The 18,840-nt window shown below is 55.7% G+C and overlaps 1 protein-coding gene across 12 annotated transcripts in view; it reads left to right on the plus strand.

Moving 5' to 3' along the window:
* Zmiz1 (zinc finger MIZ-type containing 1) overlaps window positions 1-18,840 on the plus strand; it is a 194,736-nt gene that overhangs the window by 125,500 nt on the left and 50,396 nt on the right. Inside the window, exon 1 of one of the 12 annotated variants that reach the window (XM_023566786.2) lies at window positions 7,744-8,356. The exons of 9 other annotated variants lie outside the window; for them this stretch is intronic. The gene's annotated coding sequence lies outside the window, so the exon portion shown is untranslated. Of the gene's footprint in view, window positions 1-7,743; window positions 8,357-8,437; window positions 8,457-8,510; window positions 9,112-18,840 lie in introns of those variants that run through there. 2 more of the 12 variants (XM_023566785.2, XM_013156678.3) reach the window with 2 other exon arrangements.

Genomic DNA, 18,840 nt, shown 5'->3' on the forward strand with positions numbered 1-18,840 from the left:
AGGGGCTGAGATCCCCAGTGATCCTTGAACCCACTGGGTGGAGCCGGAGTGGGGCTTGCCTTTCCTTCCCAACGTATTGAAGGGCCGGGGGCCCCCCTTCCCCTGGATAATCCCAGAGATTAGAGAATAAGTAGAATCTGAGTACAGCTTCTCTGCCAATCCCATGTTCATACTGCACCTAGCTGCTGCCTAGTACTTTGGCTTGGGGATCTTTGGGAAGAGCAGTACCCCCATACAAATCTGGGTGGACCAGAGATGCTGTATGCCTTGGGGGAACTCTGTAGAGCAGCCCAGGCCAGGGCAGTGGAACCTTTTCCGGGGCCACATCTGTCCACGATACTTGAATTTGGACTTGATCTCAGTAGACCACAGGAGCCAGGAAGGTGGTGAACAGGAGAGAGAGATGGCCAGGCTTGCCTCAGCAGATAGTGGGCCAGGGGCAGGAAAGACAGTTTGGAGGCTGGTGTAGTTGCTGGGACTACCTTTAGAGATGAGCACAAAACAATAGGTAAGAATGGATCTGTGTGGACTCACTGCTTTAGAAGCACCTTCCTCACCTTGGCAGGATGGTGGATATTGAGGCCTCCTACTCAGCCCAGCTGGGGGATTGGCAGGGAGCAACTCCATAATGACTCAGGGAGACTAGTGCACCTAGCACCAAGGAGACGTAGAGCAGCTGCCTAGATCTCTCCCCTGGTTGGAGAAACCAGGACCCAGAGAGGAGCAGCAACTTGTACTTGGTCACACAGCAAGCCCCCAAACCTTGTGGAGGCATCGTCTCTCTTGGTTGGAGAGTTGGCCTCCCAGCCCAGGTGCATGCTACTGTGCTGAGCTCAGCTCCGTAGGTCCTGATTTCAACATCAGGCCTCCCACTCCTTGTCCTGCCCGGGCGGCCACCTTTGGATTCTCCCCAGACAGACATTCTTCTGTGGCCTGTCTGCTCATGTCTGGAGCCCCTGAAGGTAAGGGACACCTGGGACCACACTGAAGAGTGCAGGAAGCTACTGGGTCCCATGGGCCAGGAACAAGGGGATGGAAGGGGGCAAACATCTGGGAGTGGCCCTCATTCCAGGACAGCTGGGACAGAAGGCCGGAAGGCAGCGTGGTGATGGATTCCTGGCAGAAAGGCCTGGAGACTCATGAAACTGTTCTCTGCTGCCCAGAACATGCTGAGAGGCTGGAACATGCTTCTCCTACCTGGTCTCTCCCCTTATCTCTCCATACACTCTAAACATCAAGGGCCTCGGCTTTCATGAGCCCACAGGGTGCAGGGATCCTTCTGCACCCTCAGTGTACGTATCGCCCGTGATATGGTGCTCACTGCCAAAATTGAGCAGCCCCCAATTGCCAGCTCCCCCCTCTTTGAAGCCCAAATTGGTATTTCCCACCCTTTTTTATGCATGGTTCTCACCCAGCAGATGAGGAAGGGAGCTGCAGGGTCTGGGTCCAGGCTCCAGTCTCTCCATGCACAGGAGAAAGAATGAGGTGTGCCCTCCCTATTTTGAACCTCCCTGCTCATACTCCCCTACTGTGAGCCTGAAGACGAGCCCGGGGGTGACCAAGCAGCCTTTAGAAGGGGCAGGCCTCGTGTCAGTTTGGAGACCATGCTCCCAACACTATAGGAGGCAACAGGAGAGATGGCTTGGGCCTGTGACAAACCAGGAGGTCTGGGTGCTTGTACTGGCACTGTCACTAATTTGCTGGGTGATTGGAGGCAGCATTGTCCCCTCTCTGAGCCTCAGTTTCCTTATTTATAAAGTGGACAAGTAAGGACTTGGGAAAAAAGCTGGACATCATGGACCAGAGGAGATAGGGGCAGGGCGGGCCTTTGCCTGGGGATCTTTAGGAGAGAAATCAGGCAGCAAAGCAGACAGACATCTTCAGCCACAGGAAGGAAAATAATATTTCCAACAGCAGAGACCTTCATCAGGGACCCCAGTGCTGCCTGGAAGCCCCCCGTCAGAGCTATGTCCTGGGAGAAGCAATAAAACCCCGGGACTGCTGAAGCACAGACATTTGAGCTATGTTTATGTCCCTGGCCTTCCAAGGCGACTTTAAAAATCAATGGGAAGAGATTCATTAGAGGCCTTGGTGGTGTGTACCCCACTGCCTCCGGCAGTCGCTTTGTTAACCAGCCCCAGCTTCCGGTCTGAGCAGGCCCTCCCCTAAGAAACAGCCCTGGGTTTCCAGGCAGCAGGCTGGGACCTAGTCCCCAAGTAGGCAGACAGGGTAGCGAGGCCACCACAGCCCACTGGAATCTGTGATAGTTTACTGTGCATTCATTCATTCATTCCTTAACTCATTCATTCTTTCAGGCAGCTGGTCCTTGTTTCATTCATGTAGTGAATATTACTGAGCATCTGCTGGGCATATTTTAGATACTGTCAACATAACACGTACCAAACAGACAAAAGTCCCAGTTGACGTGAAGCTCGCCTTTTAGCGAGGGAGACAGTGTTAAACAAGATAAATAATTGAAATACACCAGTCATCAAGCTAAGGAGAGAGCATCCTGAGACACATCGGGAGGAGCTGCAGCGTGTTACAGCTGGGCTGAAGAAGGGCCCCCCATGAAGGCATCCCCACAGGAAAGCCTGCCAGAATCAGGGAGGGAGCCAGGGATGCCTGGGCACCTGGAGAGACATATTCCGGTTGTATATGAGGCACAGGGACTAGAAGAGAATCACATGAAAAGAGTGGAGGGCCTGGGTCCCTGATACAGGATCCTTTGGGTCAGTAAGGGCTCAGGTTTTGACTGACCAAGCCAGAGCACCTGGAGGAATGAAGCATTGTGACTTAGGTTTCCAATGGACCATCCACGCGTTACTTTGCTATGGCTTCCATAGTCAAGTCCCCAAACCAGGTACTTGAACCATGGGCTATGATTGGCTCACAGTTCTGGAGACCAGATCAAAGTGTTGGCTGGGCCAGGACCTCTCCAAAGACATGAGAAGGACCAGCTGTAGGTCCCTGTCCTAGCAGCTAGCAGGTCCCTAGCTGGAGGCCAACTCCAGCCCCCCATGGCAGGCATTCTTCTGGTGTGCCTCTGTCCACCAGTCTGTTCACCAGGACACCAGTCCTGTTGAGTTAGGGTCCACCCTGAGGACTGCATCTTAACTTGATTGTGTACAAAAACTTTGTTTGTGAAGGTCACCTTTACAAACAGGGAGCTAAAGGCTCAGCATCTTTTGGGGACACACAGTTCACCCCTGACACCACAGCAGACCAACTTATCTCAAGTTCTTCTCTTTCGGTCTCCTCTAGTACTGGTGTCAGGTGGTCTCAGTCTCATTAGACAAAGGAGTAGGGGGGACCCAAAAAGCCCAATTGATTTGTCTTCCCCCAAAGCCACTAGCTAGTTAGCACTTATTTCCTGACCCTCAGTCTCCAAATCCAGGTAAACCCCTTCCCTCTACAGCCCTAAAGTTACCCCAGAAGCTTGACCATCTCTACTCCAGCCTCTGCAGGCCAGCCCTAGCCCACAGGTCACCTTTAGAGATCTCCCAAAGCACACAGCCTCATTCAGGCCTCTCCTTTCTGGCTGAACAAGTCGGGGACAGGCAACTTTGTAAGACAGAGGCCATCTGAATGGCCATTGTGGGTCTCCTAGGTCCCCTCCTGGCTCCACCCCCATCTCCTTCAGATCTGCAGGAGGCTTTCCTGGATCTCCAATAACCTGGAATTCCAAGGGCTTCTCGGACATGCCAGGGGGAGGTGTGGGGTCGGGCGGGTGTGGTTTTCAAAATGAAATGATAAGATTTGGGCAGACGCCAAGTGCAGAGTTCTGAGAATGTAGCCTGGATCTGGGATGAGCAGCCCTGCGGGGGGATGAATCCAGGAAGAGGCTGGGGTCACAGACTACAATGAGAGGTTGGGAGGTGCAGAGGTCTCCTCCATAGCGTGTCCCAGCTCCCCTCAGGCAGGGACCCAGCCAAGTGTACATGTCAAGTGGATGCTTACAAATGCACAGATGCTGAACTTAAAAAAGAAGTAAAGTAAGAAATTGTTTTTCATCTCTAATGCAGTATGCTGGAAACCATATAAAAGAGCAGGGTCAGGCGTTCTCATCACAGTTCTCAGGGCCCTGTCACCTGCATGGTCCCTATTCTCCCTTGGGTCTTAGAGTCAGGCTTCATTACTAGATTGTCAGGTACTTTAAATCTTTCTGCAGAAGCTGTTTTAGCAAGTGTAGTGTTACATGTTTATAATCCCAGCACTTGGGAAGCTGAGGCAAGAGGACTGTTGTAAATTGGAAGCCAACCTGGACTACATAACAAAACCTTGTCTCAACCCAACTCCCTCCAGAGTTGCCTAAACCTCTCTGTGCCCAGCTTCTCTCTGTGCGGTAGAAATAATTATCTCCTTCAATAGAGAGGGCTGCAGGAGTGTTTAGACTTGGAAACCTGTGCTTGGCAACAGCAGGTCGTGAACTTGCATGACCAGTAGTACCAGCAGAGGAAGAGCCAGGGTCCAGCATTGGTTCTCCACTCTGTGTCCCCAGGTGTGGGCAGGGCCAGGGACACCTGTGTTGGCCAAAAGGCAAGCTGAACCTCACCTATGCCTTCCATCTTTAAGACCAAGCTACGATTCTAAGAGGCTGGCCAGGGCGAAGGAGGAGGGGCAGGCAGCAGAGGGAGCAGCGTCAGGCAGAGGCATCTATTGGCACCCTTACCCCAGCATCCAGTGCTGCTGGTGAGCCTTCCCTGAGTAAGGTATGACTGTCCGAGTGACAGTACAGAGGCCAGTATCCACACTGGGCATCCTGAGTGGGACCAGGCATGGCAAGGTGCGGGGGTGACATGGGCAGCTCATGCCTGTCATATCCACATGGACACACATCCGGGGCCTCCATGTCCACCTCTCCCTCCCTCTGAGTGCTGGAGCCCGCATGGTGACATCTCCAGACCTCAGGATCCTTGTTCAGGCCTGCTGAATCAGCACACTGCCTGAGGAAGACAGAGCTCTCCAGCTCACAACACAGTGACTCCCCAGCTCATAGGGAGCTTGGCTTTTGTGCCCTGGTCCCTAGTCCTTTCTTCTCAGTTCCCTCCTGTGTGGGCCTCCCACTGCACAAAGCCTTCTACAGAAGGCCACCCAGCCTGAAGCCACTTTTCACCCCTGGGTGACCTACATCCCAGGTAGGTGACTTGGCTCTTTTCCCCTTCCGCGCTGGGCGGGGACAAGATCCAGGAGGTCCGTCCCTGCGTTGGGCAGCTGGGGAACCCTAGCGGAGGCCCCAGCCCTGGGCCCTGGAGCTTGTCTGCAGCGTTCCCCTCCCCCCATAGCCGGTTGGTCCTGCTGAGGTGGGTTCCGGATGACAGGCTCCCTAGCCAGAGGAAGCAAGCATCCTCTCTCCGAGCGCGCTGCCGCCGGGCCTTCCCGGCTGCACTTCTGTGATTTATTGGCGGCTCCTTCTCACCACGGCAGGAGCAGTTCAAATACCCAGAGAAAAGCCACCGCTATTGATCCCGCGTTGGGCCTCCTGAGCGCTGGCGGGCATTCATCAAGGAGCCGCTGCGCAGGGCTGCAGCTCGCCCTTTCTTCTTCCTTTCTTCTCCCTCCCAAGTCATTCCCCCGGGGCCGCCCCCCCCCCCTCGCCGAGGTCACTTGGAGAGCTCGCGGAGCGTCTGCGCGCCAAGGCGCACAGCGCCTTTGTCTGCGGCCTCTTTGCTGTAGATCCTTATCAAGGGGAGCCCCGGGGAGGTGCGGCTGTGCCGGGCCCCAGGCCTTTGAGCACAGCTTTGAAAGTTAGAGAAGTGGAGTTGGAACTTGGACCAAGTAAGGAGAGACAGCCTTCTGAAGCAGGCGCTGGTTGGAGTGCCCGGATTTCTGTGCACTCCAGGAGCGCAGTACTAAAAAGAGCCTGCTAATGACCAAGTGGACAGAGACCTTCAGGGCCCAGGAGCTGGCTCTGAAATTAGCATGTGAAAGGGCCTAGTTTGGGCTGCTGTTTGGGGTGCTGAGTGGTGGCTTCAAACAATTTGTTTTCCTAATTATGTAAATGCTGGAGGGAGTATTTACTTTGAGGTGGGGGATTTACCTGGGAGTTTTTTTTTCTTTTGAGGCGGGGGCTCACTCTCTAACCCGGTGGCCTTGAACTCACTATGCAGCTCTGGTTGGCTTCCAACTCCCATCATTCCTCCTTCTCAGCCTCTCAAATACTGGAATTACAACTGTGGTGACTACCTGGGGAGATTTTTAAACTGTTACATATTCTACCCAGGTGGGTTCCTGGAGTAACTAGGGGGTGAGGGTGGGGATGGAGACAGTGAGCCTGGCAATGTTATTAAAGTTTCCTGGTCTCTATTCCTGCAGTGTAAATTCTGATCCATTTCTATACAAATTCTGGCTCAACCTGCAAGGGCAGTCTTTCTGAACTCAGTGTGTGTGGCTTTCTGGCACCAACATACAGAGTAACTGAAGAATGAACCCAAGTGATCCCCTTTGATGTTGAGAAGGTGCTATGGATCAGATTAAAATTGTGAATTGTCATTGTACAGAGCTTTGGGAGGAGAGGAAGAGAGATGAGGTGCTCTGGTTATTTGAGGGTTTAGTTGTTTGGATTCTGGAAAATCAAGGCCCAAGCCCTGGCATTGTGCTACAACCAGATGAATAACAGAAACTGATCTTTGGAACATTATCTCAGTGTTTCCTTCTGAAATATGGGCAAGAGTACATGGCCCTACCTTCTGAGGGCCCTATAGTGGAAAAGGTGAGAGTCCTCCCCAGGCCTGTTGGGGTCTCAGATCCCTGTGGGGCTGCCTGGAGTCACCAGTGTCTCAGTGAGTGAAAGCCTGTCCCCAGAGAAGCCACTGTAACCCAAGAAGAGATTAGACTGGGCAGGGCCTGCAGAGCAGGAGGGGACGTCCTTTCCCTGGCTGCCCTGCAATTGGCCCTGTAGGAAGGAGATGCCAATTAATCTCTCATGCAGGAAGCTAGTTCTTGTCCAAAAGGCAGCAAGTTATGAAGTATGAATTAATCCACTTAACCAGCTCCTCAGAGGGAAATCCTGTGACAACTGCATTTCCAAATGCCATCCCAAAAGTGATATTTCAAGTGGCAGTGGGTGGGATTAGAGCCTGTTAACGATTTATGTCAAACAAGGAGCAAGAACATAATTTCTAGATAAGTGATTTGTCACAGCCACTTCCAGGGTGGGCAGCTGGACAGACAGGAAGGTTTAGGGACAAACCAGAGGCTCACACTGAAACAGGAAGAAATCAGGAGCAGCGACCTCAAAGGCAGGTGGACCTGCCACCACCTGGCGCCGGCTGGTGTAAGGACAGTGCACAGCCTCCCGGAGCTGGATGGACCTGGCTACCTTTCTTTGGGGATGAAGGATGGGGGCTCACCTTCCTAACTGATGGGAGTCAGTTAGATACCCATTCAAGCACCTTTTACTGGCAGGTGATCGGGGATCAGGGGAGGAGGCCACAAAAATAATTTTCCCCCAGGGGTGATGGAAGTAGTTAGGTGTCCTCCGAAGAAGGTGAGGTACAGGCCCTTTGAGCAGGGAAGCCAGTAAGTAAGCTTCCAGGGTGTCAGCGGGAGCAGCGCAGAGTGAGCTGGGAAGCTCAGCTCAAAGCTTGGAGCCCTTGCGACAAATTGGCTGGAAGGAAGAGGCCGCAGCTACCGCAGGATGCAATGTCAGGAAGGCGGCAGCTCCCGGAGCGAGGCGGGGCCGGGCCGCACGCTGCAGCCACCCCCGGCTTCCCTCGCGCCTCCGGCTGCAACGCATAGGAACTCCCTGAAGTCGGGGAGCCTGGGCGTACGCGCGCGCGTTCACCCTGTCCAGGGCCTCGCGCTCGGGGAATCCCAGAGGTGACAGGGCCCCTTGTGCCAGGGAAGTGAAATGCCAGGCTGCTGACCTTCCCCGCCCCCTAACCAGCTCCGAAAATCCTTTAAACGGACCGAGGTTTAATCAGATGCCTCTAGCCTGCCCCGCCCCTCCCTGGGCTGAGGCCGCCTCCGGTCCAGCTCTCTCCACCCCCAACACGCCCGGGACCCTCATTAGCATGACCCTTGGGTAGACTCTCCTGGCCCGGGGCGGGAGACACCCGAAGTCATCCTGCACTGCTAGCGCCTCTTCGGCGGCCCCCTCGGGCGACAGCGCTCCAGGAGCCCCACTCGTACAAGTGGCGCTGGCAATTAATTGCCTTGGCGGGGGAGGGAAGGGGCCTGGTCGCCGCCCCCGCCCGGAGGTTGGAGCGCCGCTCGCCGGGTCGTGCGTTCGTTCGGCGGCGGCGTGCACCAGCACCACCCCTGCCTGCAAGTTTGAAATGTGAGCTGCCTGCGATCCTTGCTCGCCCGAGCTCCCTCGCAGCCAAGTGGCTAGGCTGGCGGTCCGCGCGCGCGAGTGAGTGCGGGCGGCTGACGAGGGGCGGGGGTGCGGACGGTGAGGCTGCGGGGCGGAGAGGGCGCGCGCGAGCCGGGGCTCCCTGGAGACGCCGAGGCAGGTCTGCTCGCCTTTCATCTTCCTCCCGCGCTCCTCCTCTTCCTCCTCCTTCTGCCTCCCCTCCCCCAGCCGCGACGCGCCCGACTTCCCCCGAGTCCCCAGCCCCACGCGGGTACACGCAGGGTGGGTGGTCACGCCCGCGGGGGCCCGGGCCTTGGGAAGTTTCGCCAGCGCGCCCAGTGCGCCACCGCCCCCACACACCCCCAGCCCATCCCCGTCCCTGGAGGGCTGTCGCTTGCGCCCGGGCGCGCGGCTGGCTGCTTCCTCGGCGGCGGCCGCGGCGGCCCCATTAGCGGAGCCTCCGCCTGTGATTGGCTTCGCCCGGGAAGCTGGAGACGGGCGATGAATAATTGATGTGTGCGGTGCGGTAGCCGGACGGCGGCGGCGGTGGCGGGCGGCAGCGAGCGGGAGCCGGGGCGCCCTCGGAGCGGGCAGCGCGGAGCGAGCGGGCGCCGGAGCCTCCCGGGCCCCCGCGTCTCCGCCGCCGCCGCCGCCGCCCGGGCGCGAAGTGGGGATGCAGGCGGCGCCCGCTGCCTGCGTGCAGCCTTTGTTCGGCGCGGGCTGAACCCTGCCCTTAGTCGCTCGCGCAGCCGTTGCGGGCCGGCCCCCAGACCCAGCGGGCGCCAGGGCGGGACCTCGACCAGAGCAACTTGTAGGTGAGTGTGGGGGCCAGAGGGGTCGGTGCCGGGCCGCCCGCGGGACTGGCCCGGACTCCCTCCGGGCGCGGGGGCTAGTGTGCGTGCCTGTGTGTGACAGAGGAGGGCCAGTGCATTGTGGGTAGCGCCGTGTGCTGCATGGTGTCAGCCTGAGGCTTGGCTGGGAGAGTGGCACCGGCGTGTACCGGGCCCATTTTGTGCGCCCACGCGGCGGTGGTGGGGGGCATCATTCCTCCCAAAGCCCGGTGGCAGACGCTCCCCATGTCCCTCTCCCAAAGGTGGAGTGTTGGCTCTCCAGCAGACATTTTACAAGGCTTCGTCCTTTGAATCAGCCAGGAAGCTTTTGGTGGAGGCAGAGGCTGAGGGTCTTAACTTAAGACTACTCCTTTGTCAGAATGCAGCCCTGGTGCTACAAGCACCCAGAGACCCCCATCGGCACTGACGCCGATGGAGCCACTCACGCGGTAGGGCGCCCTTCCCAGAGGTGGTGGGTGCAGATCAGGCTCCTGACAAGTGTATGCTGGAAAGCAGGAAGGAGTAAGGAGGGATGGGTCTGTACTCCAGGGCTGAAAGGTCCCTTCCGACCTGAGGCTCCCAGCATCCTGTACAAGACCTTGAAAAAGCATTTCCCAGAACACTTAAAGGGCAAATGCCAGAAGTCCCCTACATGTGGCTTTGGTGCTGTGTTGGTGAGTAGGCCCCAGATGGGTCCCAGTTCCTGGGTTTAAATGAGAGCCAGCTGTGGGACACTAGGGCACCTCCGGTTGGCTTCAGGAGATCATTTTTAGAGTGGGGGCCCAGGTGCCCTGTCCTTGACCATGGGGCTGGACTGCCAGATGGGCTGTGAGTATTGCCGATGGCTCTTCTAACAGGAAGGTTTTGTGAGGCAGCTGGCAAGGAGCTGGTGCCAGAGTGCTTCTCAATGGCCCCATCCTTGAGAGTGGGCAACAGAGTGGCTGGAAATCGGGCCAAGGATTGAAGTGAGCAAGGCTGTGTCATCCGGAAATCAGGGTGACCCCAGATGGTGTGGAAGGACCCAGGTGCTCCAGTTCTGGAGCTCTGGTCCTCAAGCTGATTTCCCATCCCCTACAGAGTAGAATGCCCCCATCCCACAGTGAGAGATGAGTCTTGGGGGCCATATGCTACTGGTAAGCCTGTTCCCCTTTTTCATGAATTAGCCAGGCAGTGACTACCCTGTAACTAGCTGGATTGAGTCCCTTCTGAGCTATTTTTACCCTGAACTTCCTTCGTGAGAAACCACCAAACAGCGATGCTTTGGTGAGAATCTGGGTCTTTACCGGAAGCAGCAGCCTGCAGAGTTTGAGACTTGCTTCCTCTAAGGTCCCTGCAACCCTGCACACAGCCCAGCCTTTGCCCACTCTCTCATCACATCCTCCTGCACCCAAGGACTTGTGAGCCCTGGTTTCAGATGGGAAACCCATGTGCTGGAGACCACCCAGGGAATGGATGAGCTCTTTGGGGCAGGGGCTACGTATTACTGAACACTGTGTACCACAGCGCCTGGCAGTTGCTGGGTGCTCAGTGACTCTTAGTGATGGCATAGGCAGAAGCGATCCCTGAACTGTTTCCTTGTTGTGGGAGCTGACAGAGGGATTAAAGAGCACTTCTGGACCTACATCAGCCTTGATTGAGTTTCTGCTAAGCACCCAGCCCATGCTCAGTCCCCAGAACCTCTTAAGATGAGTCGAACTGAAAGATCGAGAGAGGTGAGAGATGATCCTGAATGGCTCTTTAGCCAGAGTTTCGCCCCCAGGCTTCCTCAACAGCTCAGTGACTCACAACCAGGGAGTAGAGGATGGCAGGGCTGGGTCTAAGGCTACTTAACCGTCTAATGTGGTAGCCACTCGCCACGTGTGGCTGATGTATGTTTAAGTTAATTCAGAGTAAAAGTTTGGAGGCTTGTTGGCATTGGCTCTACTGCAGGTGTGCTGTGGCCACAGAAGGCTCATGGCTACTTCAGGGGCAGATCAGATTATAGGGCATTTCCACCATGGCAGAAAGTCTCACAGGACAGCCCTAGACCAGAAAAGCAGAGACTAAGACAGAGGTGAGGAGAAGATCCCAGCCCACCGTGTGCCCGTGGCCAACTGGTAAGAGAGAGAGAACCTCTGTGTCCTGAGTATGTTGGAGGAGGCATGCAGCAGCCAGATGCTCCCATTTCACATAGCAAAAAGCTGAGGTTTTGTTCTGTCACCTAATGAGGGATTGGCACAGGCCCTGGGTCTCCATTGTACAGCCAGTGCCTTGGCATCCAGAGGTCAGCTAGGGGGCACAGGCAGGGAGCAGGGCCCTGGCACAGCGTCAGACCTCTCTGAGGACAGCCTCAGTGCTGGTAGGCGTCAGCCTCTGTGAAGTCATCCATCGATCTGGATGGAGAGCCAGCCCAGCCCCGGTCCTCAGGAACAGACAGTTCTGAGCTGGCAGAGCTAGAAGCGCAGGCGAGAGGCATTCTGGGCAAAGGAGGTGTTTACCTTGATGGATGTGGCTCGGGTGCCTTGGGAGAAGTCAGTTCCTTCAAAGGGAGGAACTCACCAGTGGGCCTATTACCACGTGCTCAGCACCACCCCAGGGAGGGGGCTGCAGACCCCAGTCCAGGAGGGACAAGGTTTCTGGACATTAGGCACGTGATATAAAATGCCCCTCCTGTTCCTTCCCCCTGTTCACTGCCGGTCATGCCACAGGACATCTGCTGGGCCACGCTTGCCCTCACACTCCCCAGAAGCCTCAGCTGCCACAGGAAACTCTCCTGGGGCTTGCCAAGCAGCAGCTACTCTCGAGGGGAGCCAACTCAGGGAAAAACAACACCCCACCCCACCCCCCGCACATCCAGCTTCTCAGGGAGCTCCCAGGCAGTGCCACAGGCAGGGAAGGAAGGCCAGCTGGCCTGCTGCGCAGAGGGTGGAGGGACAGTGCCCAAGGTCACACAGCAAGGCAGGCCTGGATGGCACTGATGCCCTTATACTGTTATACACCCAGCTCCATCACTGGAGCTGAGGCTTGTGATTTAGTTGGGCCCTGCTTCTTGTGTCATGCTCCAGCCAGTTGAGCGTGGTTTGCCAGGGACCTTGTCCCCTTGTCATGGGGTACCATCACTCCCAGCAATAAAGGACCCTGAAAGGGAATCTTCACATTCTGTCCAAGGGAACTTTCAGGATAGGAAGGGCTTCTGGGGCCCCTGCACCCTTCTCTGTAGCCAGAGAAGGCCTCCTGGGGGGGGTACCCCACAAAACCCCAGTTCCTCAGGCTCATGGGCCCTGGGCCTTTCCAAACTGAGTCATGGAACCCAGCCCTGTGCCCGCCAGAGCCTTAGGTACCCCAAAACCAGCCCTCTACCCCTGTCCCCCAGGGGACTTGGGCCTCCTCCTTCAGTAGCCCCAGCTGTGGTCCTGACTTCTGCTTGGAGCCAGCTCTGGAGTTCCCCAGGGCATTTCTTGAGTCTCCTCTACCTTGCTGAGTTCTCCTCCCACCATCCCATGGGGTGAGGCCAGGCCTGGCCCCTGCCTAGGGCAGCAGTGGGTGCTTCCTGGGTGTTTGGTAAATGAGAGAGGAGACTGAGCCAGGGCAGCCCTCCTCTGGGGCACAGGTGGGGCGTTGTAAAACTCCCCACAAACCTCACACGTTGTTTGGGAAATAGCTCCTCAAACCTAGCCCTCAAGTGATCATCATATCTGTGGTTTGATGCCACGTCAGTACGTGACCTTTGGCAAGTCACTTCCCCTGGGGGTCCCCAGGCAGCTCATCTGTTCTGAGGTTGTTGCTGTCTCATTTCTTCATGTCATCTGTAAGTGACAGAGTCCAGCCCAGGATATCAACCACCAGCCCTTAGTAAGGTGGGTATCCCCGCCAGCATCTAGAGGTGCTGTGGGAAATCTGAAGGTGCAGTGGAGATCTTGGTCTAGGGGAAAGGGTAACTGTAGGGCTGGAACAACCTATAGCTCCTCCAAAAATCAGTGGGAGTTGGGTCTCAGGTATAAAGTGTGGTAAATGTCAGACCGGAGAACTGACCTCGCAGGCCACTCGGGCTCTAGAACTGGAAAGGATATGGCAGTGGTGAGGGGGGTAGGTGAGCAGACCCTCCTACTGAGGTTAAGTAGGGCTGCTGCTGAAACCCTGGCCCAGAACACAGACTCTATCCCAAGGCAGTGAGGACCCATTGAAGGCTTTGGAGCCACAGAGGCCCCTGGGACGCGTGTGGCTTCCAGGAGCAGGGCTGGAGTCTGTGCATGGCAGGGGGAGGTTGGCGCCCCGCTTCGGGAACATCCTCGTCTGCTGACGCAGTGGAAAGTCTCTTCTGGTTGCAGGGTTCCTGTTTTGCAGTTGCCCATGGTAGGGGGCGAGGGCAGCCTGCTCTGCCTTCCGAGGAGCTCCAGGAACTCCATGGAACTTGTCCAGACCTCCCCGAAGAGGCCCTGGTGCTCTCTCCTGGAGAAAAAGAGAGCCAGTCCTGTTTGGGGACAAACAGTCCCATAGGGGTTAGAGCTGGCCCGGGAGGTTTTAAATCACTGTGAGCATTTCTCAGAGGCTGGGGCTGGAGGGGAGCAGAGAGAAAGAACAGCCTCTGAGCTCTCTGTGCCCTGGTCTTTAACCCCTGTCCCCTTGGGCAGAGCCTGAGTCAGCCTCTCTGCCTCCGTGTTTGTAATCTGATTGGTGGGTGCAGCGTGCACAGAAAATGTAGCCCTGTGTGTGGGTGGGAGGACTGTGGAAAAGGAGGTGGGGTGTTTCAGAGAGGAAGGAAGAAGCAGCCCCAGCAGCCCCCCTTTCTTTCTCTTTAAAGTGTACATGTCCACGGGATATGGTACGACATCTCAGTACGTGTGATCAGCTCAGGGCAGGATCCTTCTGCCTCGTCTTCATCCCATTGTGTCCAACTGCCCAGGAAGCCATCGCAGTCCCCACCCCCCAGCGCACATAGACACTGTTCTCTAGCTCCTTAAGTGTCTTTCTATGTCCACAGCCACATAGTATGTTTCAGGTAGTCACTTGCCCTCCTGGGTGTCAGCCCTGCTAGACTTTTGTTGAAGGCCAGGCTACGTGCACTGTAAGTCTATGCTAGGTGTTCCATAAATGCCTGGCACAAGACCCCTTCCCCTTGCATAGGTGGGCGGCAGCAAAGACAGTCACCCAGGAAGAAAATGAGGAGCTCTGGGTTCCAGGTTGGCTATGCAGTGGCCAAGGAATCTGTACCTTTCTTGGTGTCTCCCTCTTTTTTTTGTCTTTTTCCTTTTTATCGGTACCAGGGATCGAACTCGTGACCGCCTGCTTGCAAGGCAGGCGCTTATGCCGCCGAGCTAAATCCCCAGCCCCTGGTGTCTCCCTCTTTAAAGAATTGGACCCCAGGTAGCAGCCACTAGCTACGTGCAGCTATTTCAGTGCATGTTAGGTAAAGTTAAGTGAAGTTTTCAGTTCCCCAGTTGTGGTAGCCACTGTTGAAGGTCTTAGTGGCCGCCCTGCTGGAGGGGGTAGGAGGCTGATTGGACAGTCCTGGGCTGAATCTCTAAGGGAACCTACAGCTCTGTCCCCACAGTTCTAGGGGAAGCAGGATCTGCAGGAAGGGCTGAGACACAGAGGACTCACCCGCTTCCCTGTCAGTAGCTCTGCTGGCTGGTCCTACCCTGTCCCCTGGGCATTGGTCTTTCAAGGACCTCCCTGCCCCAACCACCCTCCCTCCAGGGGCCTTAAAATGGGGCCACTCAGAGTCCTCCCCAGACAGTAATAGAGAGTAATTCTGAAACCCACATCTGTCATTTCCTGGGTGACTTTGGATAAGTTACTTCACTTCTCCAAACCTCTGTTTCCTAATCAATAAAACAGAGCTGTCAGCCCCCACCAGGCAGCACTGCTATGGGGGTGTGCAAGCGGCAGCTGCCAGGCTTAGTTCTATGTCTGGCACCTGGACTTGCTAGGTGAGTGGCAGCCTTCATCCCCATCAGGTTGACCTCATTCCCTCCATGCAACCCCAGAGCAACTGGGTTTTCTTTTCAGTCCCCAAGCCTGAGATGGGTTCTCTCTCCACCTGACTCCCCCGCGCCCCATCCTGGGCCTTAGTTCATCCTACCTGTCTTCACAATGTACCTTGTGACCAGAGCCTTTGCTGTGTCCTGTGGAAGGGTTGTCCCTGCCTCCTGAGTGACCACTGTCACAGGAGAGCCTGAATGGCCTGAAGCAGAGGAAGGAGCCTGAGTGTGCTTGTCATTTGCCCAGGTACAAAGCTGCCTGCAGACATCCAGGAGGTCCCAGCTTGGGAGGAAGTGTATGAGGGCCAGCAGCCACACACCCACCTGCATTGTCCTGGGGACCAAACTGGACGTCTACCCCAAGACTCTTGAAGTCACTTGGTGTTGGCATAGGATCCCCCTGTCATTTGTCAAGGCCTCTATGGTTGTACCAGATCTGTTCCCCTGGGGACCCTCCATCCTCTTGCTTTCCCTGGTGCCCTGGGTTTGAAGGGGGCTCTTAATCACTCACCACTAGTCTGAGTGGCACCTCACCCAGCCCAAGCACAGAACTGGTGGAAGACACCGAGCACCTCCTTTTGGGGTGCCTTGTACACACAGTCCTCCAGCTCCCAGAGCTCAGGACTCCCTTAGTGCAGGGAAGACTTGGCTTATGGCTTCTTTGTAGGGTACTGGGGACAACCTGTGTAATGCTCAGGTGTGCCTGCTTTGTATTTGGTGACAAAAGGCCCCCAAAGCTTCGGGGCATCCCAGGGATACCTGGCAGAGAAACCCCCTATCCTACCCGCACTGGACCCAGCATAGCCCTGACTACTGGGTCTCTGGTGACTTCTGGGGGGCAGTGGCAAGAGGGGACCTCCAGAATCAGATCAGGACAAGAGAAACAGGGCCCAAGATAGCGTCTTCTCTTCCTTCTGTCCAGGTTGACTTTGGTCCCCTGGGATGGAGGCAGCCTCTTCCTGGCAGGCGAGGTCCCCAAAACCCGCCCACCCAGCCTAAAACTAAGCCTCTGCAGCTTGGAGCTGAGCAGGGGCTGTAATCCTCTCAGAGCTTTGCTTGGTGGCAGGCTTTCTCCAGAAATACTTTCAATGACCTGGATAAGTGCTTTCTCAGGTGGCAGCCCCTGGGATGGCAGTTCCTACCCTGGGGCTTCTTCTACCACACCCAGTGATACCCCATGATCTCTTACCTCTTTGGACTCCTCACTGGTCTTGGACACATTCTACATGAAGCCCTGCTGTCACCCCACCCAGCTGAGCATTAGATTGCCTCTGTAACCCAGCAGTATGCTCAGCAGTCATCTCTACAAAATGGAATAGACCTGTTGTCACCATAACAGCTGTGGTGCGACCTGCCCTCAGTGTGAGCATGCGGAGTCCTATTCCTGAGAACCTTGAGTACACACACTCCCTGCCTGTGCCTGTACTGATAGACCCCTGGTACCCTGCAGCGACATGGCAGTGCTCGGCACCCCTGTGGGTTTGTGCAGGGATATTGCATTCAAGTTCGTAGCTATGACCTGTTTAAGTTTGTATGTTCAGCAGCCAGGTGGATGAAATACACACAGTAGTATATTTTCAAATGAACAAAAGTGCAAAGAGCAGGCTGTAGGTGACAGGCCTGCTCCCTGGGAGCTTAAGGACCCAGCATAAAGTTGCCAGAAGAACGTGGTTGTGCAGGGCCTTACCCCTAAATCCCGGGAGCCTGTTGCAGAGCTAGTAGAAGAGGAGTGAGTGAGCTAGAGTGCTTGCAAATTTCCCCGGGGTTCACATCTTCCGGGTATATACCACCTACACTGGAACATGCGAGTGCCCACACTGGGATGCTTCCAATGGAGTCATTGTCGGATGAGGGTGTGAGTGGTGCTCTTGTGAGTTTGTGCAGGCTTTGCACACACAGGGTGTTGGTAGCATGTTTATGACATGAGAGGAGCCAGGTGACACATGCATGTATGAGTGCAGACATCTGATCCCTTCGGGGCATGCAGGTGCCTCCCCCCCCCATGAGCCAGCTGTGTGACATCAGGCCCATTACTGAAGCTCTGATAAGAACGGCAACCTCAGGATCACTGGGGAATTTGACAAGTCCCCAGGCCCGGCACAAAGGATGTGATGCTTGAATGTTAGTCATCCAGGTGCGAAGGCAGATGTGCAGAGGCCCTGGCTTCTCTCCCTGGAGCAGGCAGGTCCCCAGCCCACTCAGGAGTGGAGGCCTGTGACTGCCAGAGGGACTGAGGGAAGAGCTTGGGAAGCCAGAGCTGACCCCAGGAGTATGGGTGGCTCCGGGAGGCCCATCCTGTCCTGGGGAGGACACAGGACCTCCCAGGCCTTCAGGAAAGGGTACCTGTGGCTCCTTGGGGAAGTCTGACTTGGTATCCACAGCTTTCTCTTGTCCATCTCAGGGTGACTGAAGAACGCTGTGGATTTGCTCAAAGCTACCTGCAGGGAGAAACCTGTGAATTGTTTTTATATAACACCTGCTGTCTGCTCCAGTAGAAATTCCCTTGCCTCCTTGGGCCCTTGTTCTCCCTATCTGAAAAATGGTCTTGTTGAGTTCTGGACAGTTGTGTAGTACCAGGGTAGAAAGACCCAGGGAAGCTTGGGTCTCTGAGCACCCCCTGTTCCTTCGGTGGCCTGGCTGCTTTTCCATCCAGCCAACCACTGTCCACTCTTCAGACTCACCCTCCCTACTCTCTCTTTAGGTGTGCAGGGAGGGGAAACATGTACATGGCCATACCTTAAACTCAAGACCCAGGACTGATGTCAAAGGTCATGGACCAGCTCCAAAATGTGCTGGGCATTTAGTGTCCAGCACTTCTTCACTGTCTGTGATACTCCGGAAATGGAGGTGTTTTTGTGATCTCCAGTGTGTAGATAGGGGCCCTGAGCCAGGTACTGTGGGGTGCAGGTACTGTGTGGCTCTGGCATCTGGCTTCAGAGACTGTCTTCAGCACCCTAGGATCCCACCAAGTCCCGTGTTCACTATCCCACAGGGTCTGAGGGAGTTCACCAGTCTGGGGCTCAAGTAGAAGGTTGACACTGTGACCCCAAAAGATACCCATGGACTCGGCATCTAGCTCATCCCATGTGGACGCTCAAGCCTGAGCATGTACACACGCGTACTGCACAAACACACCCCCCACCCTTGGATTTTCCTTCTCTATTTAGGAAACTTAATTATGACTTAAATTCTCATTTTTCACCAACTTTGTTTTTAATGTGGAATAACTATCACTTGTTTGTATATACTTCAGAAACCGTCCCCGAGGGGGGTGGAAGTAGTCTGTTTTCTTAAGATGAATCCTGGAAGTCCAATTAACAGCAATTGTTCCACTTCAGGGTTTTCCAGAGCTTGCTGGCATGCCCTGCTGAGCCCCTAATTAGGCAACCAGGGGCATCCCAGCTCAGGCCCAGTATGGCAGGGGGTGGCCTGTTTGAGGGCCCGGTTGGGGTGTTCAAGGCCTAAAACCCACAAGTGTCTGAAGGGCCCAGGGGACAGCCCTCTCCTGGACATTCAAAGGGTGGGCTATTGGCTGCGATGCCACAGGCCTGTGATTCCCTGCTCTGAGGAGGTTAAGCAAGAGAACTAAGGCTTTGAGACTACCCTGGGTACAAGGCAAGCCCCACCCCCTTAAAAAAAAAAGCAAGGAGCAGGCTGAGATCATTGTCCCAGGCCTGGCTGCCTGGCTGCCTTTGTGGGCATCTGAGCAAGGGAAAGAGACCACTCCAGATTTGAAGGAAGCACATTCTCAGCT

Source organism: Cavia porcellus, unplaced genomic scaffold (assembly GCF_034190915.1).
Source record: "Cavia porcellus strain 051 isolate PalLab524CR breed Dunkin Hartley unplaced genomic scaffold, mCavPor4.1 scaffold_28, whole genome shotgun sequence".
Lineage (NCBI taxonomy): Eukaryota > Metazoa > Chordata > Mammalia > Rodentia > Caviidae > Cavia > Cavia porcellus.